Source organism: Crocodylus siamensis, chromosome 5 (genome assembly GCF_052110815.1).
Source record: "Crocodylus siamensis isolate JL-2025a chromosome 5, ASM5211081v1, whole genome shotgun sequence".
NCBI lineage: Eukaryota > Metazoa > Chordata > Crocodylia > Crocodylidae > Crocodylus > Crocodylus siamensis.
This window is the reverse complement of record NC_143399.1, coordinates 148374549-148396981: the sequence shown is the minus strand read 5'-3', so window position 1 is coordinate 148396981 and position 22433 is coordinate 148374549. Positions and strand designations below refer to the sequence as shown.

The 22433-nt window shown below is 45.3% G+C and overlaps 1 long non-coding RNA gene across 3 annotated transcripts in view; it reads left to right on the top strand.

The window, feature by feature from the left end:
- Positions 1-22433, top strand: part of LOC149864718 (uncharacterized) — a 55783-nt gene that overhangs the window by 27279 nt on the left and 6071 nt on the right. The window contains exons 5-10 of one of the 3 annotated variants that reach the window (XR_016442245.1): positions 2570-3092; positions 3275-3388; positions 8399-8512; positions 9776-9836; positions 14523-14631; positions 17443-17549. This is a non-coding gene — a long non-coding RNA (uncharacterized LOC149864718). The remainder of the gene's footprint in view (positions 1-2569; positions 3093-3274; positions 3389-8398; positions 8513-9775; positions 9837-14522; positions 14632-17442; positions 17550-22433) is intronic. The other 2 variants (XR_016442244.1, XR_016442246.1) reach the window with 2 other exon arrangements.

Genomic DNA, 22433 nt, shown 5'->3' with positions numbered 1-22433 from the left:
AGGAGAGCCATCTCTTTCTTGGAAAAAATAAGCATTGCTGGGAACAGTACCATGAACTTTGGAAGCAAAGAGTGCATGAACTATAGCATTCTGTATTGTAGGTCCTGGATGTCTACTGACATAAAGCCATGTCATAAATCAAGTCTTTTATGCATGTTAGTTCTATGAATCTCATTAGAAGCTATGAACATGTATTAAGAAATGTTAGATCATTTTGTACACACACATTTTACCTTCCCTTGAAGTGACAAGGACATTTGGTGACCTTGAGTTAGTGAGCCTAATGTTTCAAAAACCTAAATGGTCCAATAGGGGTAATTATGGAATAATTAGGTTATAGGAGAAGTTTCTCTCTAACCCGAGGTAGAGGTTGGCTTACTCCCTAAAGCATCATTTTATCTTATTCAAAGTAATGCTGGATAATTTCATCCAGATAATATATAATTCTTTCTTTAGAATCTGATATCTTATGGGTCTCAATGATACCTTATATCAGTGTATTCAGACTTTAATAGTATATGATGGCAGTTCATTAAAGCTAAACTCTCCTGTAACTGACAGGAGGTTTTTATACATTTTGTTTTGTTTTTTCTAAATTTACCTTACTTTCAATAACTTGTTAAGAATGGGATTAAAATGATATTTTTTATGGGCTAGTCACAATTAAATTTACAGGATATTATTTCAGTTAACATGAAAGCTCTGGTCTGTGTAATAAGCTACCATTTTAGGCTTCAGTTCAAGCAATAATTTGAGTATGTGCTAAACTTATGTGCCATTCCTTCCATTAAGCGCAGCATTACCTACTCTAACTATACATGGAGTTACCCAGTTACTAGAGATATGTTATTATGTGAGACTCTCAACATTCATTAAAAAAATACAATTCAGCCTTCTGTTTTAAGTTGAAATGAAAAAGTTGAAAATGTGACCAGAGTGGACACTAAATGCTCAAAACCAGGCCGACAAATCCAAACAATCAAAACTGTATTTTTTAAAATCAGAAGGTTTTTAAAACTAAACTCATAAATTTTGAGGGCCTGACTGATGATTCTTGAATGTTGAAGGTTGGCAATAGTGACATTTCCATTGAAGTCAATGGGTCTATGCCCCTGATGACAGTCTCATGCATGCTTGTGTCTTGTGCTTTGCTGAACCAGGAGCTTGATGAGAGAGTGTAGAAAGAAGTTGTTTGTGGGAGGGTTACAAATCTGAGGTCCTGATTCTGCTCCCCTTAAAATTTAACCTAATTAGAGGCAATTCCTGCTTTCATGAGAAGTTTTCCATTAACCTCAAATTCAAGATTGGAATCATAATCACTTAGGTACAAATCTATCCATCCTCCTCCACACTAGTCACAATGTCCATTGATAATAGCACCAGTGTTATTCTGCTGTGCAAAGCAAGTTTGGATGCAAGGAGGTGCCCTGTAAAGTCTTGCTCTGAGGGATCTCCCAACACTGAGCTGCAGTAAAGGTACTGGGAGCTGCATGTAGGACAAAGCCAAGGGATCCATTCTCCTGTTCTCCTGTAGTAGAAGGACCTCAAGAAGCTCTTAACTATGTGACTAACTGGCTCAGTGGATCCGCAGCTGCGTTAAAGCCTGAGAAAAGAATCCTTGACAACACACACATGCCCAGCACACAGGTGGGCCACTGACTGAAATTCTTGGTTCTGGATTTTGGTCTTAAAAGGCTAAATTTTTCTTACCACGTCTCACCCGACTTCCATAGCAGTATTAAAAGGTAACTGTCATAATATTCAAGATTCTATTTCAATGAATAATGTGGGTTGAGTATGCTGATAATGTTGTAATCTGAGTGTATGAGAGTGTGTACTTCCCTCTCCAACAGAAGGGCAGGGGCAGCAGGGTGTACATGCTAGAGATGGAAACTGCAGCTTGCTCACAGCTTCCCCTTCTCCAGTGTCTCTATAGAGGAAGACCAGGACACAATATCTTAACTGTATACATGGTTTATTCAGGTGCAGAATAAAACAGCGGGTGCTTTGTCTCAGTTGGTGCATGGCTCGTTCACACGCCCAAAAGGCTCAGCCTTCTCAGCCTTCTCAACCAGTTGTGGGCTTGGGTCACCTTGTACATGCCCAGGGCCAGGGCTCCAGTACAGGCCAGCCTCGCTGCGGAGCCTGTGCTACCTACAAGCCCTTGCGCCCAGCAGTAGGGAATGGGGCCTGAACCGCCCCTGCCCCCTCCAAGGGTCCTTGGCCCGACAATTCCTCACCGTGCAGTGGCATCTGCACTGATGCTGGCCTCATGCCAGGATTGGAGACCCGAGCCGCCTTGAGCAGCTCCCAGGGTCCTGGTCCTTCTTGGACCCTCCGTGCAGTGATGTTTTCATGGTGGAGTCAGTGGCCCCTTGCCCCCCTGTCTGTGGAGGGGCTCGATGGGGTCCTGGGTGCGGGGGGTCCTGGAGGTCTCCTTGCCTGTCCCTCCTGAGTGCGACTTAGGGCCTTGGAGGAGCAGGTAAGTGAGCTCCAGGCGGCGGTGAGCAGGCTGAGGGGGATAAGGGATGCAGAAGATGAAATTGATGTCTATTTCTATTCTCTGCAGGCCCGGTCGTCTACCGTACAGTCCCCACAGGAGACGCATCCAACGCAGGAGTGGAAGAAGGTGCCAAAATCCAGAGCTGCTAGGCCGAAAGCGGTGGAAGCTCCCCAGGTTCAGCTGGGGAATAGGTTTGATGCCCTGGCAGCTGTGACAGAGGAGGACGGTGGATTGGCCTCTGGCAGGGATGTTGCCACTCCCCACACAACAGATAGCGAACACCAGGAGGAAGAAACGCCAGGTCCTGGTCATCGGAGACTCCATCCTACGAGGACTGAAAGGTTCCATCTGCCGGCCCGACCCCTGGTCATGACAGGTCTGCTTCATGCCTGGGGCTCAGGTCAGGGACATCACAGAAAGGATCCCGGCCTACATCCGACCTGCAGACCAGTACCCCATGGTTGTCGTCCATGTGGGTACGAACGACGCGGCCAGGGGCAACCCTGACCGCATTATGAAGGATTACAAGGCTCTGGGAGACAAGCTGAAGGAGATGGGGGCGCAGGTGGTATTTTCCTCTCTTCTTCCGGTGAGTAGGCGGGGACAGCGACACGAGGCCTGCATTGGCGTGGTCAACCGGCGCTTACGTAGCTGGTGCCACCAGGCAGGCTTTGGGTTCCTTGATAATGACCCGTGCTTTCGGGCAGGGGACTTGCTGGGGTGGGATGGGCTTCACCTCTCTCCTAAAGGCAAGCGTGTCTTCTCTTCCAGGTTGGCTGATCTCGTAGAGTGAACTTTAAACTAGCCTTGCCAGGTGAGGGGGCTGCAGGAAGATGAGGAGACACCACCCAAGCAAGACAGGTGACAAATGCAAGGAGTGCCCAGGTAAGAAACAGGGGTCCAAACAGTCTCCCAAATCGGGGGGTGGCACACGCAGCTAGGCAAGGCCTTAAATGCTCGTAGTATGGGGAATAAACAGGAGGAACTTACCCTCAGAATAGCCAGTTGAAACCCAGGTGTCATAGGGCTAACAGAAACGTAGTGGGATTCATCCCATGACTGGGCAGTTAGCATCAGGGGTTATAGGCTTTACAGGCGGGATAGAGAAGGAAGGAAAGGTGGGGGTGTGGCACTCTATGTCAGGGAGCACTACACATCCTCTGCCAGTAGAATGTGGTCAGAGGAAGGGCAGGCTGAAGTGCTCTGGGTTAAGATTCTAGGGGACCATGGGGAGAGTGATTTCACAGTGGGGGTCTACTACAGACCCCCCAACCAAGGGGAGGAGCTGGACCGGGAATTTTCGGGCCAGCTTGCAGAGGCACTTAAGGCAAGGGATGTAGTTGTCATGGGTGATTTTAATTACCCGGACATCTGCTGGGAGGAACAGTCATCCAGGACAGACCATTCCAGGAGGTTCCTGGCTGAGATACAGGACCTCCACTTAATCCAGGAGGTGCACGGTCCCACCAGAGGAAACACCCTGTTGGACCTGGTCCTGGCCACAGGCGATGACCTGGTAAGGGGACTCCAGGTTCTTGACCACCTGGGCGATAGCAGTCATCGCTTGCTGGAATTCACCATGCAACGCAGGGTGTCAAGGGCCTGCAGCAAGACGGTAGCCCTAGACTTTAGGAAGGCCAACTTCAACAAGCTGAGGAAACTAGTGGGGGAGGCGCTGGGGTCCGTGAGGGCAGGGGAACTCAGTGTCCAGGACGAGTGGTCATTCCTTAAGGAAACGATATTCAGGGCCCAAGGGGAGTCCATCCCAACAAGATGCAAGGGGGGCAAGAGTGCATTAAGTAGACAGTGGGAAAGAAACTAGTTTTTTGAAGGATGTGGAGGGATTCCAATCAATTTAGAAGCATAAATAAATTATGTTTAATTAATAAGGTAATCCATATGCACCTGATACAAAGCACAAAAGCATCTATAATCAACTGCCTCCAAGACAAATCTAAAAATACTGGAAATTAACAAGGGAGTCATTAAATATGACCTCTGTTCTTGGCATCAGCACAAGGAAGGCTAGAAATAATTAAACAAGTGATTGTTCAAATCACTGCTGAACCATCCCAACACTGAGTTTGTGTTCTGCTCAGAGCTTATAATTGCACAAAGAAAAGCCTTGAACTTCGGCTGGGATTTTCAAGGCATTTCAAAACATGGATAGGTGCCTGGATAGGATTTTCTAAACCACCTAAACACACAATTCTCTATACATCCAATGAAATTAAGCATCTAGGCACCTTTGGAAAGTCCCATTTGGTCCAAGTCCTAACGTATTTAGATGCCTATATAGATGTAAGTCATGTAAGGCATTTGTCTTAGCCTTAAGTACCAAAGTCTTTTAAAAATCTGGCCCCTTTTCTCTTCTAATGAATGCTGCCAATGTGATCTAAAAACTCAGAATGCACTTTTTCCTGATAGAGAACTACCGAAGAATTTAAAGGCATGGTACCTAATTTAAATAATTATAACTGAGGCTGGCTCACCTTGGCTACATACTCTCTCATCTCCATGTATATGTTGCTCCCACTATTGCCAAGTGGGAAGTTCCTGTCCACACTGCAAGAAGCGTGAATTCCACTGTGTATACTTTCTTAACATCTCTTACTGCAAGGCCAAATCCCAGGTCACCTCCATGGGAGATTCTGCTCAAAAACACGACACAACTTGGTCCCTTAAAAAACTCTAGGCACCAGTGGCAATGAATAGGGGGTGCACAGGGGTGCCCATGCACCCCCTGAGAGCACTGGAGCACCCCTGACAGACAGTGTTCCCCACTTAGGTGATGGGCAGGGGGGCAGGTGAGAGTGCTGGTGCCCCTCATGAGAGCACCAGCCAGGGAGTGGGGGCATCGGGAGAATCGATCCTCACAGTTCCCCTGTGGCCAATCACACTGGGGAGGGGGAGTTCCCCCACAGCTAATCATGGTGACCCGGAAGTGCCAGCAGCGTGCCCAGTGTGCGTGATCAGCCTCAGGGGACCACCCTGACTGGCCACTGGGGGGGGGCCCTGACTCAGGAGGCACCAGTCACTCATGCTCACCACGAAAAACTCCTATGAAGTCAATGGAAATTGCAGGTACTCACTGCCTCATAAGAGCTGTTAGAGCAGTAGTTCTCAGCCTTTATGGACTTGAAGCACCTTTCACTGGACTTGAGGTATCCTCCATTACCTTTGTGAGTTAAGTGGCACCCAATTTCAAAAACTAATTTATGTATTACAGTGCTTATCTCCTTGCAGAGGGGCTAGGCAGTGAGGCTGGGGGATTGTTGAAACAGGGACAAGCCTGAGACTGCATTTATCTACTTAAGTTATTTGCTTATCTCCTCACATCTTACACTTTGTGGTACCCTTGAAAGGATCTGGCTTGAGAATCACTGTATGAGAGCAACCCCAAGCTCTTTCTGTAAAAGGGAGTAAAAGCTGAGCTCATGAAAGAGCAGATGGTTTCTACTGAAGAATAGATAGGGAATTAATAGATTTTTCTTGTATCATAGCTATTTTTATCTCATTGTTCAGCTGTAATAATTCATTCTACTTATTGTGAACAAACCATGAAATATGAACCATGTATTGTCCATGGGCTATTTCATATTGCTCAGTGGTTTTTTTCTTTGTAATGCTTTCTATAAACAATATTATCTTCATCTTTGGTGACCAGTGTACATGGATAGATGGAGTGATTTGGAGAGTACTGCCCCAGGGAGGGTAATAAAACATCAGTTAGCACAAATTTGTTTCTGAAGCAGCAAACTGAAGAGTGGAAGTTTTCTCTTTTAAAGGCTCAAAGTCTAGATATTAGCTGTTCTGTAAAAGCTTCATTTCTATGAAGCATGCCCCTGGTAGCTGTGGGGCACACCGTGGGGGGCATGGCAGCAGTGGGAGCGCTGTGGCGGTAGGAGGAAGACAACATTGGCGACGCCTTCTTGTAGGGGGCACACCGCAATGCTCAGGGGGTGCATATGCACCTGCATGCACCCCCTACGCATTGCCCCTGGTTTCAAGAGTAAACATCAATCCATCATTGATGGAAGTCACTCATCATAGTGTCCTGTGACCAGTGGGGTCCTCCAAGGCTCTGTCCTTGGACCCATACTGTTCAACATCTTCATTAATGATGTAGACTTTGGAGTCAGAAGTGGACTGGCCAAGTTTGCCGATGACACCAAACTTTGGGGCAGAGCATCCACGCCAGAAGACAAGCGGGTGATACGGGATGACCTGGACAGGCTCAGCAAATGGGCAGACAAGAACCTGATGGTGTTTAACACTGAAAAATGGAAAGTTCTCCACCTTGGGAAGAAAAACTTGCAGCATCCTTATAGGCTTGGCAGTGCTGTGCTGGCTAGCACTAGAGAAGAAAGAGATTTGGGGGTCATCATTGACCACAAGATGAACATGAGCCTGCAATGTGATGCTGTGGTTAGTAAAGTGACCAAAACGCTGGCTTGCATCCATAGATGCTTCTCAAGCAAATCCCAGGACGTCGTTCTCCCCTTGTACTCGGCCTTGGTGAGGCCGCAGCTGGAGTACTGCGTCCAGTTTTGGGCTCCACAATTCAAAAAGGATGTGGAGAAGCTTGAGAGAGTCCAGAGAAGAGCCACTCGCATGATCAGAGGTCAGGAAAACAGACCTTATGACGACAGGCTGAGAGCCGTGGGGCTCTTTAGCCTGGAAAAGTGCAGGCTCAGGGGTGATCTGATGGCCACCTATAAGTTTATCAGGGGTGACCACCAGGATCTGGGAGAACGTTTGTTCATCAGAGCGCCCCAAGGGATGACGAGTTCAAATGGTCATAAACTACGACAAGACCGTTTCAGGCTGGACATAAGGAAGAATTTCTTTACTGTCCGTGCCCCTAACGTCTGGAACAGTAAGCACCTAAATTGAACACCTTCAAGAGCAAATTGGATGCTTATCTTGCTGGGATCCTATGACCCCAGCTGACTTCTTGCCCTTTGGGCAGGGGGCTGGACTCGATCTTCCGAGGTCCCTTCCAGCCCTAATGTCTATGAAATCTATGAAATCAAGTTATGTAAAAAATTTGGGGTTTGTTTTCTTATGAAGAAAATGACACAAAGGGAAGAAATTTCCCAAATCTTCAGCTATTTTATTTCTCTAATTAAAATATTATTTTGCTGTATGCCAACGGTTTTCAAAACCTCTCATTTTTAGACCACTGGGGGTCCACAGACTATGTCTAGGGGGTCTGAAAAAGATGACTATGATCAATCAAAAGTATGTGAATAGCCACACTTACAATTCAAAGGGGTCCATACCTCCATTTGAAATTTCCAAAGAGGTCTGCACCTCCAAGAGCAAATCATCCTTCCTCCCTTTCTTGAAAACAGGCACTACATTGGCCCTATTCCAGTCTTAAGGAACCTCTCCCAAGCGCCACGAGTTCTCAAATATTCTCTCTATTGGTCATGTTATGATGTCAGCTAGTTCCTTTAGCACTCTTGGATGCATTCCATCTTGGCCAGCTGATTTGTGGCTGTCCAGCCTCTCAAGGTATTCCCTCACAAGATCTTTACCTATGATGGGCATATGTTCACCCATACACTGGTAATCCTGCACCTTGTCAGGCAGGGTGATTCCATTGAGCTGGTGGAAGACAAACGCAAAGTAATCACTAAAGAAATTAGTTTTTTTCCTGGGTGTCGGTTGTCAGCTGCTCCATTTGGTGGTATTCTCCTCTCTTCTGGTGAGTCGGAGGGGACAGCGACATGAGGCCTGCATTGGCGAGGTCAACCGGTGCTTACGCAGTTGGTGCCACCAGGCAGGCCTTTGGTTCCTAGATAATGACCCATGCTTTCGGGCAGGGGACTTGCTGGGGTGGGATGGGCTTCACCTCTCTCCTAAAGGCAAGCATGTCTTCTCTTCCAGGGTGGCTGATTTCGTATGGCGAGCTTTAAACTAGCCTCACCGGGTGAGGGGGCTGCAGGAAGATGAGGAGACACCACCCAAGCAAGACAGATGACAAATGCAAGCAGTGCCCAGGTAAGAAACTCCAGTTTCTGGAGTGTCCAGACAGTCTCCCAAATCGGGGGGGGGGTGGCACACGCAGCTAGGCAAGGCCTTAAATGCCTATATACCAATGCTCGTAGTATGGGGAATAAACAGGAGGAACTCATCCTCAGAATAGCCAGTTTAGACCCAGACATAATAGGGCTTACAGAAACATAGTGGGATTCATCCCACGACTGGGCAGTTAGCATTATAGGTTTTACGGGTGGGTTAGAGAAGGAAGGAAAGGCGGGGGTGTGGCACTCTATGTCAGGGAGCAATACACATCCTCTGCCAGCAGAACGGGGTCAGAGGAGGGGCAAGCTGAAGTGCTCTGGGTCAAGATACAAGGGGGCCGTGGGGAGAGGGATCCAATGGTGGGGGGCTACTACAGACCCCCCAGCCAAGAGGAGGAGCTGGACTGGGAATTTACGGGCCAGCTTGCAGAGGCACTTAAGGCAAGGGATGTAGTTGTCATGGGTGATTTTAATTACCTGGACATCTGCTGGGAGGAACAGTCAGCTAGGTTGGACCGTTCCAGGAGGTTCCTGGCTGAGATACAGGACCTCCACTTAATTCAGGAGGTACACAGTCCCACCAGAGAAAATGCCCTGTTGGACCTGGACCTGGCCACAGGCGATGACCTGGTAAGTGGCCTCCAGGTTCTTAACCACCTGGGTGATAGCGATTATCACTTGCTGGAATTCACCATCCAGCACAGGGTGTCAAGGGCCTGCAGCAAGGCAGTAGCCCTAGACTTCAAGAGGGCCAGCTTCAACGAGTTGAGGAGATTAGTGGGAGAGCGCTGGGGTTCTCGAGAGCAGGGGAGCTCAGTGCCCAAGATGAGTGGTCGTTCCTTAAGGAGACGATACTCAGGGCCCAAGGGGTGACCATCCCAACAAGAAGCAAGGGGGGCAAGAGTGCCCGAAAGCCCCCCTGGCTCACCAAGGGTGTCCGCCTGATTGCTAAAAAGGCGGTATACAATGGGTGGAAGGGGGGTGCTATCTCCAAAGAGGAGTATACCTCCTCTGCTTGGGCCTGTAGGGGGGCTGTCAGGAAAGCTAAGGCGGACATAGAGCTAGGACTAGCATCCAAGATGAAGGATAATAAAAAGTCCTTTTTCAAATACGTAGGGAGGATGAAGAAGGCACCGGGTAATGTGGGGCCCCTGCAAAGTACGCTGGGCAATCTAGTGGTTGCACCAGTGGAGAAAGCAGACCTCTTTAACCAATTTTTCACCTCCGTTTTCTTGGGCAGGGACTGGGACTTCCCCACCGTGATGCAAGATGGACTCAAGGGGAACACCTCCAGAACTCAGGTTGGGGAGGATCGGGTTAGAGAGCTTCTGGAGGGGCTGGACGTGTTCAAATCAGCAGGTCTAGATGCTCTCCACCCCAGGGTGTTGAGGGAGCTAGCAGGGGTTATTGCAGGGCCCTTGTCACGGCTTTATGAGCACTCGTGGTGCTTGGGCCAGGTGCTAGATCATTGGAAGATAGCCAACTTGGTCCCCATCTTTAAAAAAGGGAGGAGGGAGGACCTGGGCAACTATAGGCCCATCAGTCTTACCTCAATCCTAGGGAAACTCTTTGAGAAGTTCATCAAGGAGCACATCTGAGATGGGCCGGCTTCAGGGATGATGCTCAAGGACAAGCGGTACGGTTTCATTAGGGGCAGGTCATGTCAGACCAACCTGATTGCCTTTTATGATCAGGTCACAAAAGCATTGGATGCAGGTGTCGCCATGGACGTAGTCTTTCCAGACTTCAGCAAAGCCTTTGACATCGTCTCCCACTCCATCCTCATTAAAAAACTAGGTGACTGCAGCATTGATGCCTACACAGTCAGATGGATTGCAGATTGGCTGAAGGGATGTACTCAGAGGGTGGCGGTGGACGGGTCATATTCGACCTGGGGAGAAGTGGGCAACGGAGTCCCCCAGGCCTCGGTCTTTGGGCCCACGCTGTTCAATTTCTTTATCAGTGATTTGGACAACGGGGTGAAAAGCAACCTGTTTAAATTTGCTGATGATACCAAAATTTGGGGTCAGGTGAGCACGCTCGTAGGGAAGGAAAGACTGCAGCAAGACCAGGATAGGTTACAGGGGTGGGCTAACAAAAACAGGATGCGTTTCAATACTGACACGTGCAGGGTGCTACCCTTGGGCAGTAGTAACCAGCAGCACACTTACAAGATGCAAAACTCCCTTCTTGAGAGCACAGAGGCAGAAAGGGATCTTGGAGTCATTACTGACTCCAAGATGAACATGGGCTGACAATGGCAGGGCTAACCGGACCTTGTCATGCATCCACAGGTGCTTGTCTAGCAGGGCCAAGGAGGTGATCCTCCCCCTCTATGCAACACTGGTCAGGCCACAGCTGGAGTACTGTATCCAGTTCTGTATGCCCCACTTCAGGAGGGATGTGGACAACATTGAGAGGGTCCAGAGGAGGGCCACCTGCATGATCCGGGGACAACAGGGCAGACCCTACAATGAGAGACTGCGGGACCTGAACCTGTTCAGCCTTCACAAGAGAAGGCTGAGGGGGGACCTGGTGACCGTCTATAAATTCACTAGGGTGGATCAGAAGGGTTTGGGAGAGACCTTGTTTCGCCTAGCGCCCCCTGGCATAACAAGGAATAACAGCCATAAGTTGTTGGAGAGTAGGTTTAGATTAGACATCCGTAAGAACTACTTCACAGTTAGGGTGGCTACGATCTGGAACCAACTTCCGAGGGAAGTGGTGCTGGCTCCTACCCTGGGGGTCTTTAAGAAGAGGCTGGATGCCTACCTGGCTGGAGTCATTTGCACCCAGTTTTTCTCCTGACCAGGCGGGGGGTCAGACTTGAAGATCTACAAGGTCCCTTCTGACCCTAATTCTATGATTCTATGATTTGGTTTAGCAAGGGTCCAATGTTGCCCTTGTTTTTCTTCCAACTTCCCACATATCTGAAGGACTTTTTGTTGTCCTTGATTCCTGTAGCCAGTTTGAGTTCAGTTTCAGCCTTGGCTTTCCTAGTTCACTCCATACAGGTGCGGGTCAGTGCTGAATACTCCTCCTTGGTGGTGCTACCTGACTTCCATTCCTTATAAGTTTCTCTTTTCAGATACAGGAGGTCCATAAGTCCCATATTTAGCTGGGGGGCGGGGGGGAGTCACCCAGCCCTTTTTTTACCTTTTCTATGGGCTGGAATGGACTTCTCTTGTGCTTCAAGGATCGCATCCTTAAGGAGCGACCACTCATTGTGGACTCCCCTCCCTGTCAGGTCATAGCCACTCAAGGCCTTGGAAACCAGCCTCCTGAGCTTGTGAAAGTCAGCTTTCCTAAAGTCAAGTATTTCTGCGTTGCTGACTGATTTGCTAGCTTTGCGCTGGATAGAGAAAATGACCAACTTGTGATCACTGTCACCAAGCTTACCCTCAATTCTCAGGTTGCTCACTAGATCATCCCCTTTGGCCAGTACCAAATCCAGCAGTGCCTTGTCTCTTGTCAGCCCAGAGTCTTCTTGAGACAAGTAAACCTTGTCAATGCAAGTGAGGAAGCTTTGTGACTGATCAGTTTTGGCTGAGTGCTCTTCCCATGAGATGTCTGAGTAGCTGAAGTCACCCATGACAACAATGCATCAAAGAGCATGCAACCTCTGCCAATTCCCTAGCAAATTCATGGTGAAGCTCTTCCTCTTGGTTTGGAGGTCTGTAATAAACTCCTACTGCTATGTTTCCTTCACCACGTTTCCCCTGTAATCTAACGCAAAGGGTCTCAAGTTGCCTTCCTCGGTGCCAATATCCGCTGGTAGGGAAGTGTATTGCTCCTTCACACAGAGAGCTACATCCTTGCCCTTTCTTGCAACATGATCCCTCCTGTACAAGGTATAGCCATCTATACCTGTGGTCCAGTCATAGGTGGAGTTGCACCAGGTCTCCATTATCCCTATGAGACTGTATTAGTTTCAGTTTGACCTCAATCGCTTGGATCTTGGAAAAAGTCATCAAAGAAACCATTAATAACAGGCTAATGGAAAGCAACATTGAGAGATAGCCAACATGGCTTTGTTGTGGGTAGGTCTTGCCTGCTTGACCAGCTTCATTTCCACACCACCTGGACAAAGGAGAAGAGGTTGACATCATATATTTAGACTCCCGAAAAGCCTTTGACTTGGTCTCCCATGCTGTCCTCATTGTAAAACTGGGGAACTGCAGCCCCAACAGCCTTATGGTCCAAAGGCTGGGGAACTGGCTCCAAAGTCAGACCCAGGGAATGATGGCTGATGGAACCAAATCAACATGGCACATGGTGACAAGTGGTGTCCCCCAGAGCTCCATACTTGGACCAGTACTCTTTAATGTATTTATAAATGATCTGGATTCTGGTGTCAAAAGTGGACTGGCTAAGTTCGCCAGCAACACTAAATTATGGGTAAGAGTGGTCACACTGGAAGGTAGGCTAGTGATTCAGGCTGACCTGGCAAGGCTCATAAGGCGTGCGGATCAAAACCTGATGGCATTCAACACAGAGAAAGGCAAGTTGCCCCACCTTGGGGAAAAAAAACAAAAACTCCATACTTATAGGTTTGGCAATGTTACACTCACTAGCACCACGACTGAAAGAGACTTGGGGGTCATGACTGACCACAAGATAAACACAAGCCACAAATGTGATGCTGCAGCCAGCAAAGCAAACAAAACCCTGGCTTGCATCTACTGATGCATCTCAAGCAAGACTCAGAAAGTCAGCCTCCCACTTTACTTTGCCTTGGTGAGGCCGCAGCTGGAGTAATGCATCCAGTTTTGGGATATGGACTTTAGAAAGGATGTGGAGAAGCTCAAGAAAGTCCAGAGGAGAGCCACCCTCCACCCCTGCACTGACTCAGGAAGCACCAATGCCTTCAAGCATTCATAGATTCTCTTACATCACCATTTAACCTTCACCTTTCCAAAGTGAAGAGTCCTAGCCTTCATCTTTGTTGCCCTTTGCTATGATTTTTCTAATTTCACAGTGTTCTTTTGAGATGTGAGGACCAGAACTGCACACAGTATTTGAGGTGTGGAAACAGCTCAGATTTATGAAGTGGCATAATCTTTTCCATTCCCCTCCCCCTCCCCCCATGTCCTTCTTAATGATGCCCAACATTTTATTGCCCTTTTTTTGGCTGCTGTTGTATATTGACCACAGTGAGAAAGAGAAAGTCAAAGCTAAAATAATGAAAACGAAAGGCCAATTCAAACTACTATTTTTGTTCCTTACTATCCTGACATCACTTCTGTGTTAGCTTAAGAGACTCGGTTTTCTAAACCAACCCTTTTGCTCAAGTAATCTCTAATTTTAGGCTCATCATACAGCTACAAAATGTTTTCTTTATAAAAGATTGTAGCATGGCTTTAAGACAATCTCTTTGTTCACAGCGTTCAGAAAAAGAAAAAAGATTTGAAATGTTTTTTTCTAATTCACTTTCTATATCTTTACGTGGTATTTTGTTCCAAGAAAAATCAGAATAATAAAATGCATGCACTCGCAGTGTGCTGCAATGTGCTTATTATTTTGCTACCCTAACACCCTGATTTTCTCTGCAAACAGATGCTATAAATGCTGCTCCTAATTAAATATTAAGGGCCAGATTCACAGGAGGGCCTATGCCAACAAAAGACTCCAAATCTTGGCACAGAACTCCAAATCCACCGAAGGGATGGTTGTAGATGTGCAAAATACTTGGAATCTGTGGTGTTGTGGGGCCTGCAAGCAGCCAGACCCTCTCAAATGGCTGGTGCTCTCTGGGTATGTGATGTGTCTTGGGCAACTGGGAGCTGTGCTGATCCAGATCATCTGTGGCTGATAGAGATCCTGGAGCATGCAGCTAAACTGGAAGCTTCTCTAAACTCATTGAGCCTTCAAAGGAGAGCTATGATGACAGAATCTCTACTTGCCTCTGAGATGGGGACTTTTGTGAAGTACTACAGCAGCTTTCATCAAAAATGTGAAACACAAACTGTATCTCTTATCCTACCTAGGTTGAACCTGACCCTGAGTTATCAGGAAAGTGATGGGGCCAAACTTGAATGGACCTTTGCCACTTCAGCTTATAGGAGCAGCTAGAGAAGCAGCCAAAGCAGGAATGGGGTAGGTCTAGGGGGTTGCAGGGATGGAGGCTTTAAAATGGAAATCATCATGCTGCTGCATTAGTCTTGATTAAATAAATGGGTCCAGATAACTGAAGGTGTTAACATGACTCTATCCCCATACTGCATTCAACAGTTAAACAAGATTCAGGATCAGGAGTACAGAGATGGTGGCTTCTCAACATTAAAAATATTTATAGCCTTTTATTAATGATGCAGAAGGAAGAAAATGTAGTTACAGTATTTGAAGAGCAAATTAAGTAAATCTTTTCTTATTAACAAAATAGATTTAACAAGAGTTTCCTGCCCTTTAGCTTCACAGAGTTTTTATGAAGAACCCCTTCCCACACTCCTTCCTTGTACGGCAGTCTTCTTGATGGTATTTGAAGGCAGGAACACTTGTCTTTTCTTGGTAAGGGAGGAAGCAGCCAAGTGAGAAGGGGAGGAGATGAGTTGAGATGGGAAAGAACTGTTGATGATGCCCATTCCCCTGAAGACAAAAACAGGATAAACACATACAAAAGGAAAGAAATAAGAACAGCAAGAACAGGAAACACATCTTGTGTTGCCAGTGGTAGCTCTTACTTGCAATCTCACTGGTCGAAAAACAGGACCATGTGCTAGACCTGCCAGCCATTCTGGGTAATTCTACACTACTGCAGGTATCAAATGTAGACACGAATAGCCACTTTTAAGGCACATTAAGGGTGTGTACATGTAGACCTGCACCCTTAATGTGCTTTAAAAATGGCTAATACGCCTTAAATCAGCATGTGTAGACATGCCCAGTGTGTTCATCTTCACTCCATACTTGCCTCTCTTATCTTCTTCTCTATGCTGTGCCTGTTAGCCTCTTTCCCCACAGTTTAGGTTTTTTTTAATTCCTTCCTGCCTAATTGCTTTTCCCTACCCCAAATAAAACCATAATTATGAAATTTATATGCTGTTTGCAATAATCATACTTATCACATTGCTTGCGATATCTCTTCCTCCATTCTGTGGGTGTCATATGTATTTAGATTATATACTCTTTGGGACAGAGACTGATGGGTGCTTACTATTTGTATAGTATCTGGCAAAATGGAGGTCCATTCCTGGTTGGTTCTTTGGTATAAACCAAAGACTCATAGCACTCCATGGAATAGTCCAGCTCTTAGTTTTCACTTGCTTTTTGACTACAGAAAAATAATAATAGAGTTCTCTGTTGCAGAGAACTCAGAAAGACCACAAGTCAGAAATATTTTTAGCACTATCGATTCCTATTTTACATTTCTGGGTTTATCTTGTGAATCATATTTGCATGCCTAACAGTGCTAACAGTGCATGGCACTCTGTGGCACTCTTGAAAGGATTTCAAGACACCCTAAGGTGCAGTGGTACCCCAGCTGACCATCACTGGTATAAACACAAATGATAACAACAAAAATAGCAATGGCAGTTCCAATTTTAAGCGGATATCAAGTAACACAATATAACATATCCAGTTATTCTGAAAAGTTTGCCTAGACAAATTTTACTTAAATATAATACAATAAAATATATTTTTTTCTCTGAACAGGCTGTGATTTTTAGACATAACCAATAAATTTAACTTCCTCTTATCGAACTGTTATGTGTCTGGTATGCCTGTGGGCAGCTGAGAGCTTGTGACTATCACAGAGAATGATGGCACAGTGGAGAGCTGTGTTCTTAATGCATTGTTAAATTCATTTTAATTCATTATATTTCTTAATGCATGTTATATTAGAATTCATTATGAATTATTCAGTATTCATTCTGCAGTAATATCCATAAGACTCAAAACCAAGATCAATGCCTCATTAGGCACAGAAACATTTGAGGACATGGTCTGGCCAGGTGGACCTGGGCATCTATCTTGCTTTTGGGCCACTGTTTTACACAAGGAAAACTCAAAGATTCACCTGTAACAAAGAGTGCACTAACTCACACTGTGTCTTCTGTATCTGTTTAGGGGAAGGTACTGTGTGCCATTTAGCTCTTTCTATTTAGAGTTTTATCCTGGTTATAATAATAATATCCACTAGGCAAACAATGAGTATCAGTGACCCCTAATGAGCAAGTTGTTAAGTAATCAAAACATGGGAAATGCCTAAGGACTGTGGGAGAATTTTGACAGCAGAGAAAGAAATACATTGCTGGACTTCATAGTCATTATGGAGGGAGAAAGATTTAGAGACAGCCTGGATATGCTGAACAAGAAATAGGCAGGATTCAGAGATATCCTTGAGTTACAGATTTGCATAGCAAGGTTAATGGTGGCATTTTGCCTAGTAACAGCTCACAGGGAACGGAGAGAATTTTAAAGGGGAAACAGAATCAGTTTGTTTTTAGACACCATAAGATCTAGCTTTGCATTGCAGGTCGTTTTTCAAAAAGGTAACCTCTGATTTGGTCTGCTTTCATTTTTTTTTTGGTGGTGGGGATGGTGGTCTAACTTGAGGCATCTACATTTTCAGGAGATTCTGAGCACTCAGCACCTAGTGAAAATGAGTTACTGCCTGACTATAAAAGAAATGCTAATGGGGTTTTATAGCAAGCAAGCATAAAGTCAATACACTTCTGTGGTGGACACAGATCTAACTACTAGAAACCTTATTTAATGGATATACGGAATTGTGTGCATTAGCATGATGTAAATGCAAATAAATATTTTGTTCAAGGCTAAATGAATGAGACATGATGGCAAGGAGATGATTCCTTTGTTGGGAGAATCAGCCAAAGCATTTTGTAAAAGCTTGACAGCCACGTGTGCACATCTTTGCAGGACTAATTAACGCGTTTATGCTTACAGGGAGGAGGGAATTCGCACAGTAACCAAGAGATGGAGAGATCCAAAGAAAGCTGACTGGTTACAAACAGGCTGAAGAGCCATCAAGTTAAGATCCTTTCCAGAGAACTGTGAGCTTCTGAATGCAAATTTCTCTTATGTTTAAATGAATGTGTAGAGGGAGGGTGCAAATCTCATTTCCCAGTACAGAATGAAACATATTGACTTTATAGTTTCTCTAATTACATCTATTATAAGATATTGGCCCATGTGTTTTGAAATTTAGGTTTGCATATGCAAAATACCTAGCCTGCATCTGAGAGCTGGTTTTGTCCTCACACAGACATGTGCATGCAGAACTCCCCCCAGGTAACCTGCATGGCCACTCAGCTGTAATCAGGGTCACATTTGGGAATAAGCAATAAATTGTGTCAAGTCCCTTACTGCTTAAACCTTCCTCCCAAGACCCATTGTTGCATCAATACCTTAGGACCCAAGTATAATTTTTTTGAAATGATTTCTAGCTCTACGGTTCCAGAGAAGAATTGGAAAACCCAACCTAATAGAACATAAATCAATGCCATGGCAACTGCCTAAGAAAGGAGATAACCTCCAGCAGAAAAACAAGCAGCAGCCAATAGTGCCAGGGAGAAGCCAGGATCCGTGATCTGATAAAAGCCCACTGATGCTGTCTGAGGAGCAGCAGCTCTGGGACAACCACATCATGACTTAAAAAGCAGGGGTGCTATTGCTCCCCTTGGTGTCAGGAGAGGAGCCTTTTGTTAAGTTAGTGGCCATTGGAACACTCCATTCAGGCATGTCATTTTGGGTTGTCTTTATCCAGCCCTCAGCATTGTGCGGTAGTAAGGAAGACTTTTAATAATTTAACCATTTCAGTTTTTGCTCTCAGAACCATGAGTTGATCTTCAGTGGGGGGAAATGATGTTAAAGTGGGTGTCCAATGTTTTAACTGTACATAATACAACTATTCCTTAGTGGGGAACCATAGTCCCCAAACTATGAATCTGTCTGCAAGATCCTTCTTTTCTCAGTAGATGTGATCTAATTAACAAACTTGCTTGATCTTTCCCTTGCGCTCAAGATCATGTGCTTATGGCCTGACATTTTACTTTGAGTTATTTATATTATAGCAGAGCCTAAAGCCCAACAAGAACAGAACCCCACTGTCTTAGGCTCTGTAGACAAGCAAAGTGGGGGAGCCCAAAAGAGTTCACCATTTAAACATACATAGGCTTAGAAGGGACAGAGATGAAGCAGTGGGACCGACCTGTTGAAAGTTACTTCTAATTACAGCTGTCTCCTGACAGCAACAGATCAATGACTGAGCTGGAAATAGAAGACATTTCCCTGAGTTCTTGTTCATGTACACTGTCCTCTAGTCTAGCCCATCCTGAGGTGAATCATGACCAACTCACCAAGCTTACCCTTCTACATTACAGGTACTTTTATTTTATGAAAGGTAAATTGTTTTATACAGCAATAGTAATAATAACAGTACTTGCTATTTTCTTTAATTTTTTTTCCTACCTAGGTGTTTCACCCAACAATCTAACCAATATACTTCTACTTCTACTACTTAATATTGAATTTGTTGCATTTTAAGTCAATAGTGTCACACTCAGTTCACATATCAGACAGACCTTCATGACAAAATGCTAATTATCTTTAAGAGACTGACCGAGTCAATCTGACTCAACATCTGGATACCATGTCTTTAAATTTGCCTTATATTGGCAGAGGAAAGTTGGTTTAAAAGACATGAAGCTAGGATCTGTATTTATGGCCTAGTTAGCCTAACCAATTGGCATCTTGGTCTGAGCACTTGGGCTAAATTAATTCAAGTGCAAGTGTTTATATGATAAAGTCTGGCCCTATTGACATGCCTGCACTGTTTCTGCTGTTACACACATGGAACCAAAACCATGGTTCTTTGTGCTGAGATGCTCACTCAGTCAATTGCAGGAAACCTGACTTTCATTTGATTAGTAGAAAAATGAAATGGATAAACCCATAACAAAGGATCTCACTGTCTAAGATGGATATAATTTGAGCTGGCCTGGAACTTTTCAACTATATCCTGAGCAAAGGTACTTGTGGAAGGAGATTTATGGAACAGCAAGTTCAGCTGGCATACAAGTTGGAATAAGAGTAAGGGGATAGTAAAGAACATAGAGCAGCATAAAGAAATAGCTGACCTAAGTGGAAATGCATTTTAAGGAAATGTCACTATGAATATTTAATCACATTGATCATTCATGCAGTCTAAACATCTTCAAAGAGAGAGTGGCTATAACTGAATCCGGCTCTGATAGAAGAAAACAGTTTCTTTTCCAGGAAAATGACATATTGTCCAAGGCAAGGCAGCTTTCAGTAGCGGGTTCTGAAATATAGTATGTATTGTCCTACTGATGTATCTAAGATTCACATTCTGGCTTAAACAATAGATGCTCAAATGCTAGCAAACATGCTTTTCACTGTTTAGTAGGGCTGTGTGAGGCTTCAGATCGTGCTTCGGATCCGGAGAAGCTTCAGATGCTTTGGCGTCTGAAGCGGCAAGTCTAGATCAAAGTGCTGGCTTCGTTAGACTTTCCGAAGAGGTTCAGAGCTTTCGAACCACTTCGGAAAAGCTTTGGAGCCACTTCGGCGATCCAGCCATAGGGTGGAAAGGGGAACCAATGAAATATCTATAATTTTGGTTATATTTATCTGATTTGGATGAAACTTGTAGGTGTGGTAGGGCCTGCTGAGAGCATGAAGCCTGCCAAGTTTAAAGAAGATGGTGCAGGGGTTTGGGGGGAACTGTACCCCAAATTATTGAAAGCAAAACTCATGTCATGTGTATGTGTTACACCACAGTGGGGTCAAAACTGCAGGGCTGGTGGCCCCCCGTGAGGCCACAAACCCTGCCAAGTGTCAAAGTGATAGGTGCAGGGGTTTTGGGGAAACTGCACCTCAAGCTGCTGACAGGCAAAATTTGTGACGTGGGTGACCCTGCGTGTGTTAAGGCACAGCGGGCTGAAAACTGCAGGGGTGGTGGCCCCTGCTGATGTCATGAGTTTTGCCTGTTAGCAGCCAGAGGTGCTGGGCCCCAAAATCCAGAAGCCCTGCACCTATCTCCTTGACAGCTGGCAGGCTTTGTGGCTGTAGCAGGGGCTAGCAGCCTTGCAGCTTTCACCCTGCTGCGCCTTAACACACACAGTGTCTCCCATGTCACAAGCTTTGCCTGTCAGCAGCTTGAGGTGCAGTTTTCCCCAAACTCCTGGACCTATCTTCTTGAAACTTGGCAGGCTTTGTGGCCTCACCAGGGGCCGCCATCCCTGCAGTTTTCACCCCTCTGTAATGTAACACATACACGTGACATGAGTTTTGCTTTCAAGAATTTGGGGTACAGTTCCCCCAAACCCCTGCACCAATATTCTTGAAACTTGGCAGGTTTCATGCTTGCAGCAGAGGCCATCACCCCTGCAAGTTTCATCCAAATTGGACAAAAACCAACAAAGTTATAGATATTTCACTGATCCCCTATTATACCCTATGGGCAGATATCCGAGGCGGCTCTGAAGCTTCAGAGCTGCTTTGGCCAGATTGAAGCGGGAACCCAGTCCAGAGCTCCAGATCAGATCCCTGGCATCCGATGCAGCTGGACCTGAAGCCGGATCAAATACCTGCCTACTTGCACAGGCCTACTGTTCAGACTACTTGTTAGTATTTCATGGCAGTTATCTCAATTTAATATGAGGAACTTGGTAAGAGAGGATTTTTCAGTCTAGTAGACAGAGGCATAACAAGATCCAGTGGCCAAAATTTGAAGCTACATAAATTCAGACAGAAAAACAAAGCTAATTCCATTACCAGGGATCTTTACTAGGGCTGTGCGAAATGTCACCGGTTGTTTCATTTCAACGCTGTTTTGACTTGTTTTGAGCTCCAAACAGTGAAACTGAAACGAAACAAAGGGCTTCGAAACTGCCTCAAAATGAAAACAAGGGCTGTCGAAACATTTTGAAAGTTTTGAAATGTTTCGAGTTTTGACGCTGTAGCTAGGCTTGCCTGCAGGGAAACAGAAAGTAAGGAGAGGGAGAGGGAGACAGAAGAGGGGCAGATGGGGACACAGTGATGACATACTTTCAAGAATTTGAGAGCTAGTTTCCCAGAAACCCCTGCACTTATCTCCTTGAAACCTGGCAGGCTTCATACCTTCAGAAAGGGCTACCATTCCCACTGTTATCATCCAAATCTGCTAAAAAATGACAAAGATATAGGCAGTTTCATGCTTCCCCATTATAGTCTATGGGCAAAACGTCAAAACAGTGTCAAAACAGCAAAACGGTTTCAATGAAACAAAACAGAACAGTGCTTTCAAAATGAAACAAAACTCAAAATGAAACACTGTCCCATTGAAATGGCAAAATGGAAATCGAAACTTAACGGTGCTGTTTCGCACAGGCCTACATCATCACTGGATGTGTTGCTAGAAGTCATACTCTAGTTTAAGTACCTATTGGATCTGAAGTGGGAATTAATAAAAAAAATTCTATGTCCCATGTTACATAGGTGGTCATACTAGATAACTATAATCCTTGTCCTTTCCAGGCTTAAAAACAATCTTTAAGTACCCTGCAGCAAACCCACTTGACTTCAGTAAGATTTTCTCTATTGAGCCCTGAGAAGTTGCCACTAAATTCTTAGACTTACAAGACAACATGTATATTTGTAAAGCACAAAAGACTGAAGAACTCTCTATAATTGATCCTCAAGGTCTAACAGTAATTGCCATTATCCTCAGGTAGTTTAATCCTAGCAAGCTATAGATCTTGACTTCATTCTGTACAAAATCAATTTTTTTATATACAAGAGAAAATTTGGATACTGCTATGGTATAAAGGCTCAGATAGGCAATGGTCCCATCCGGTTTGGGAATTCGAGTAACACATGAATCCCTGAACTGTAAAGGAGTCTGTTTATATTCAGGCTTAGTGTAATTCCTTTTTCAG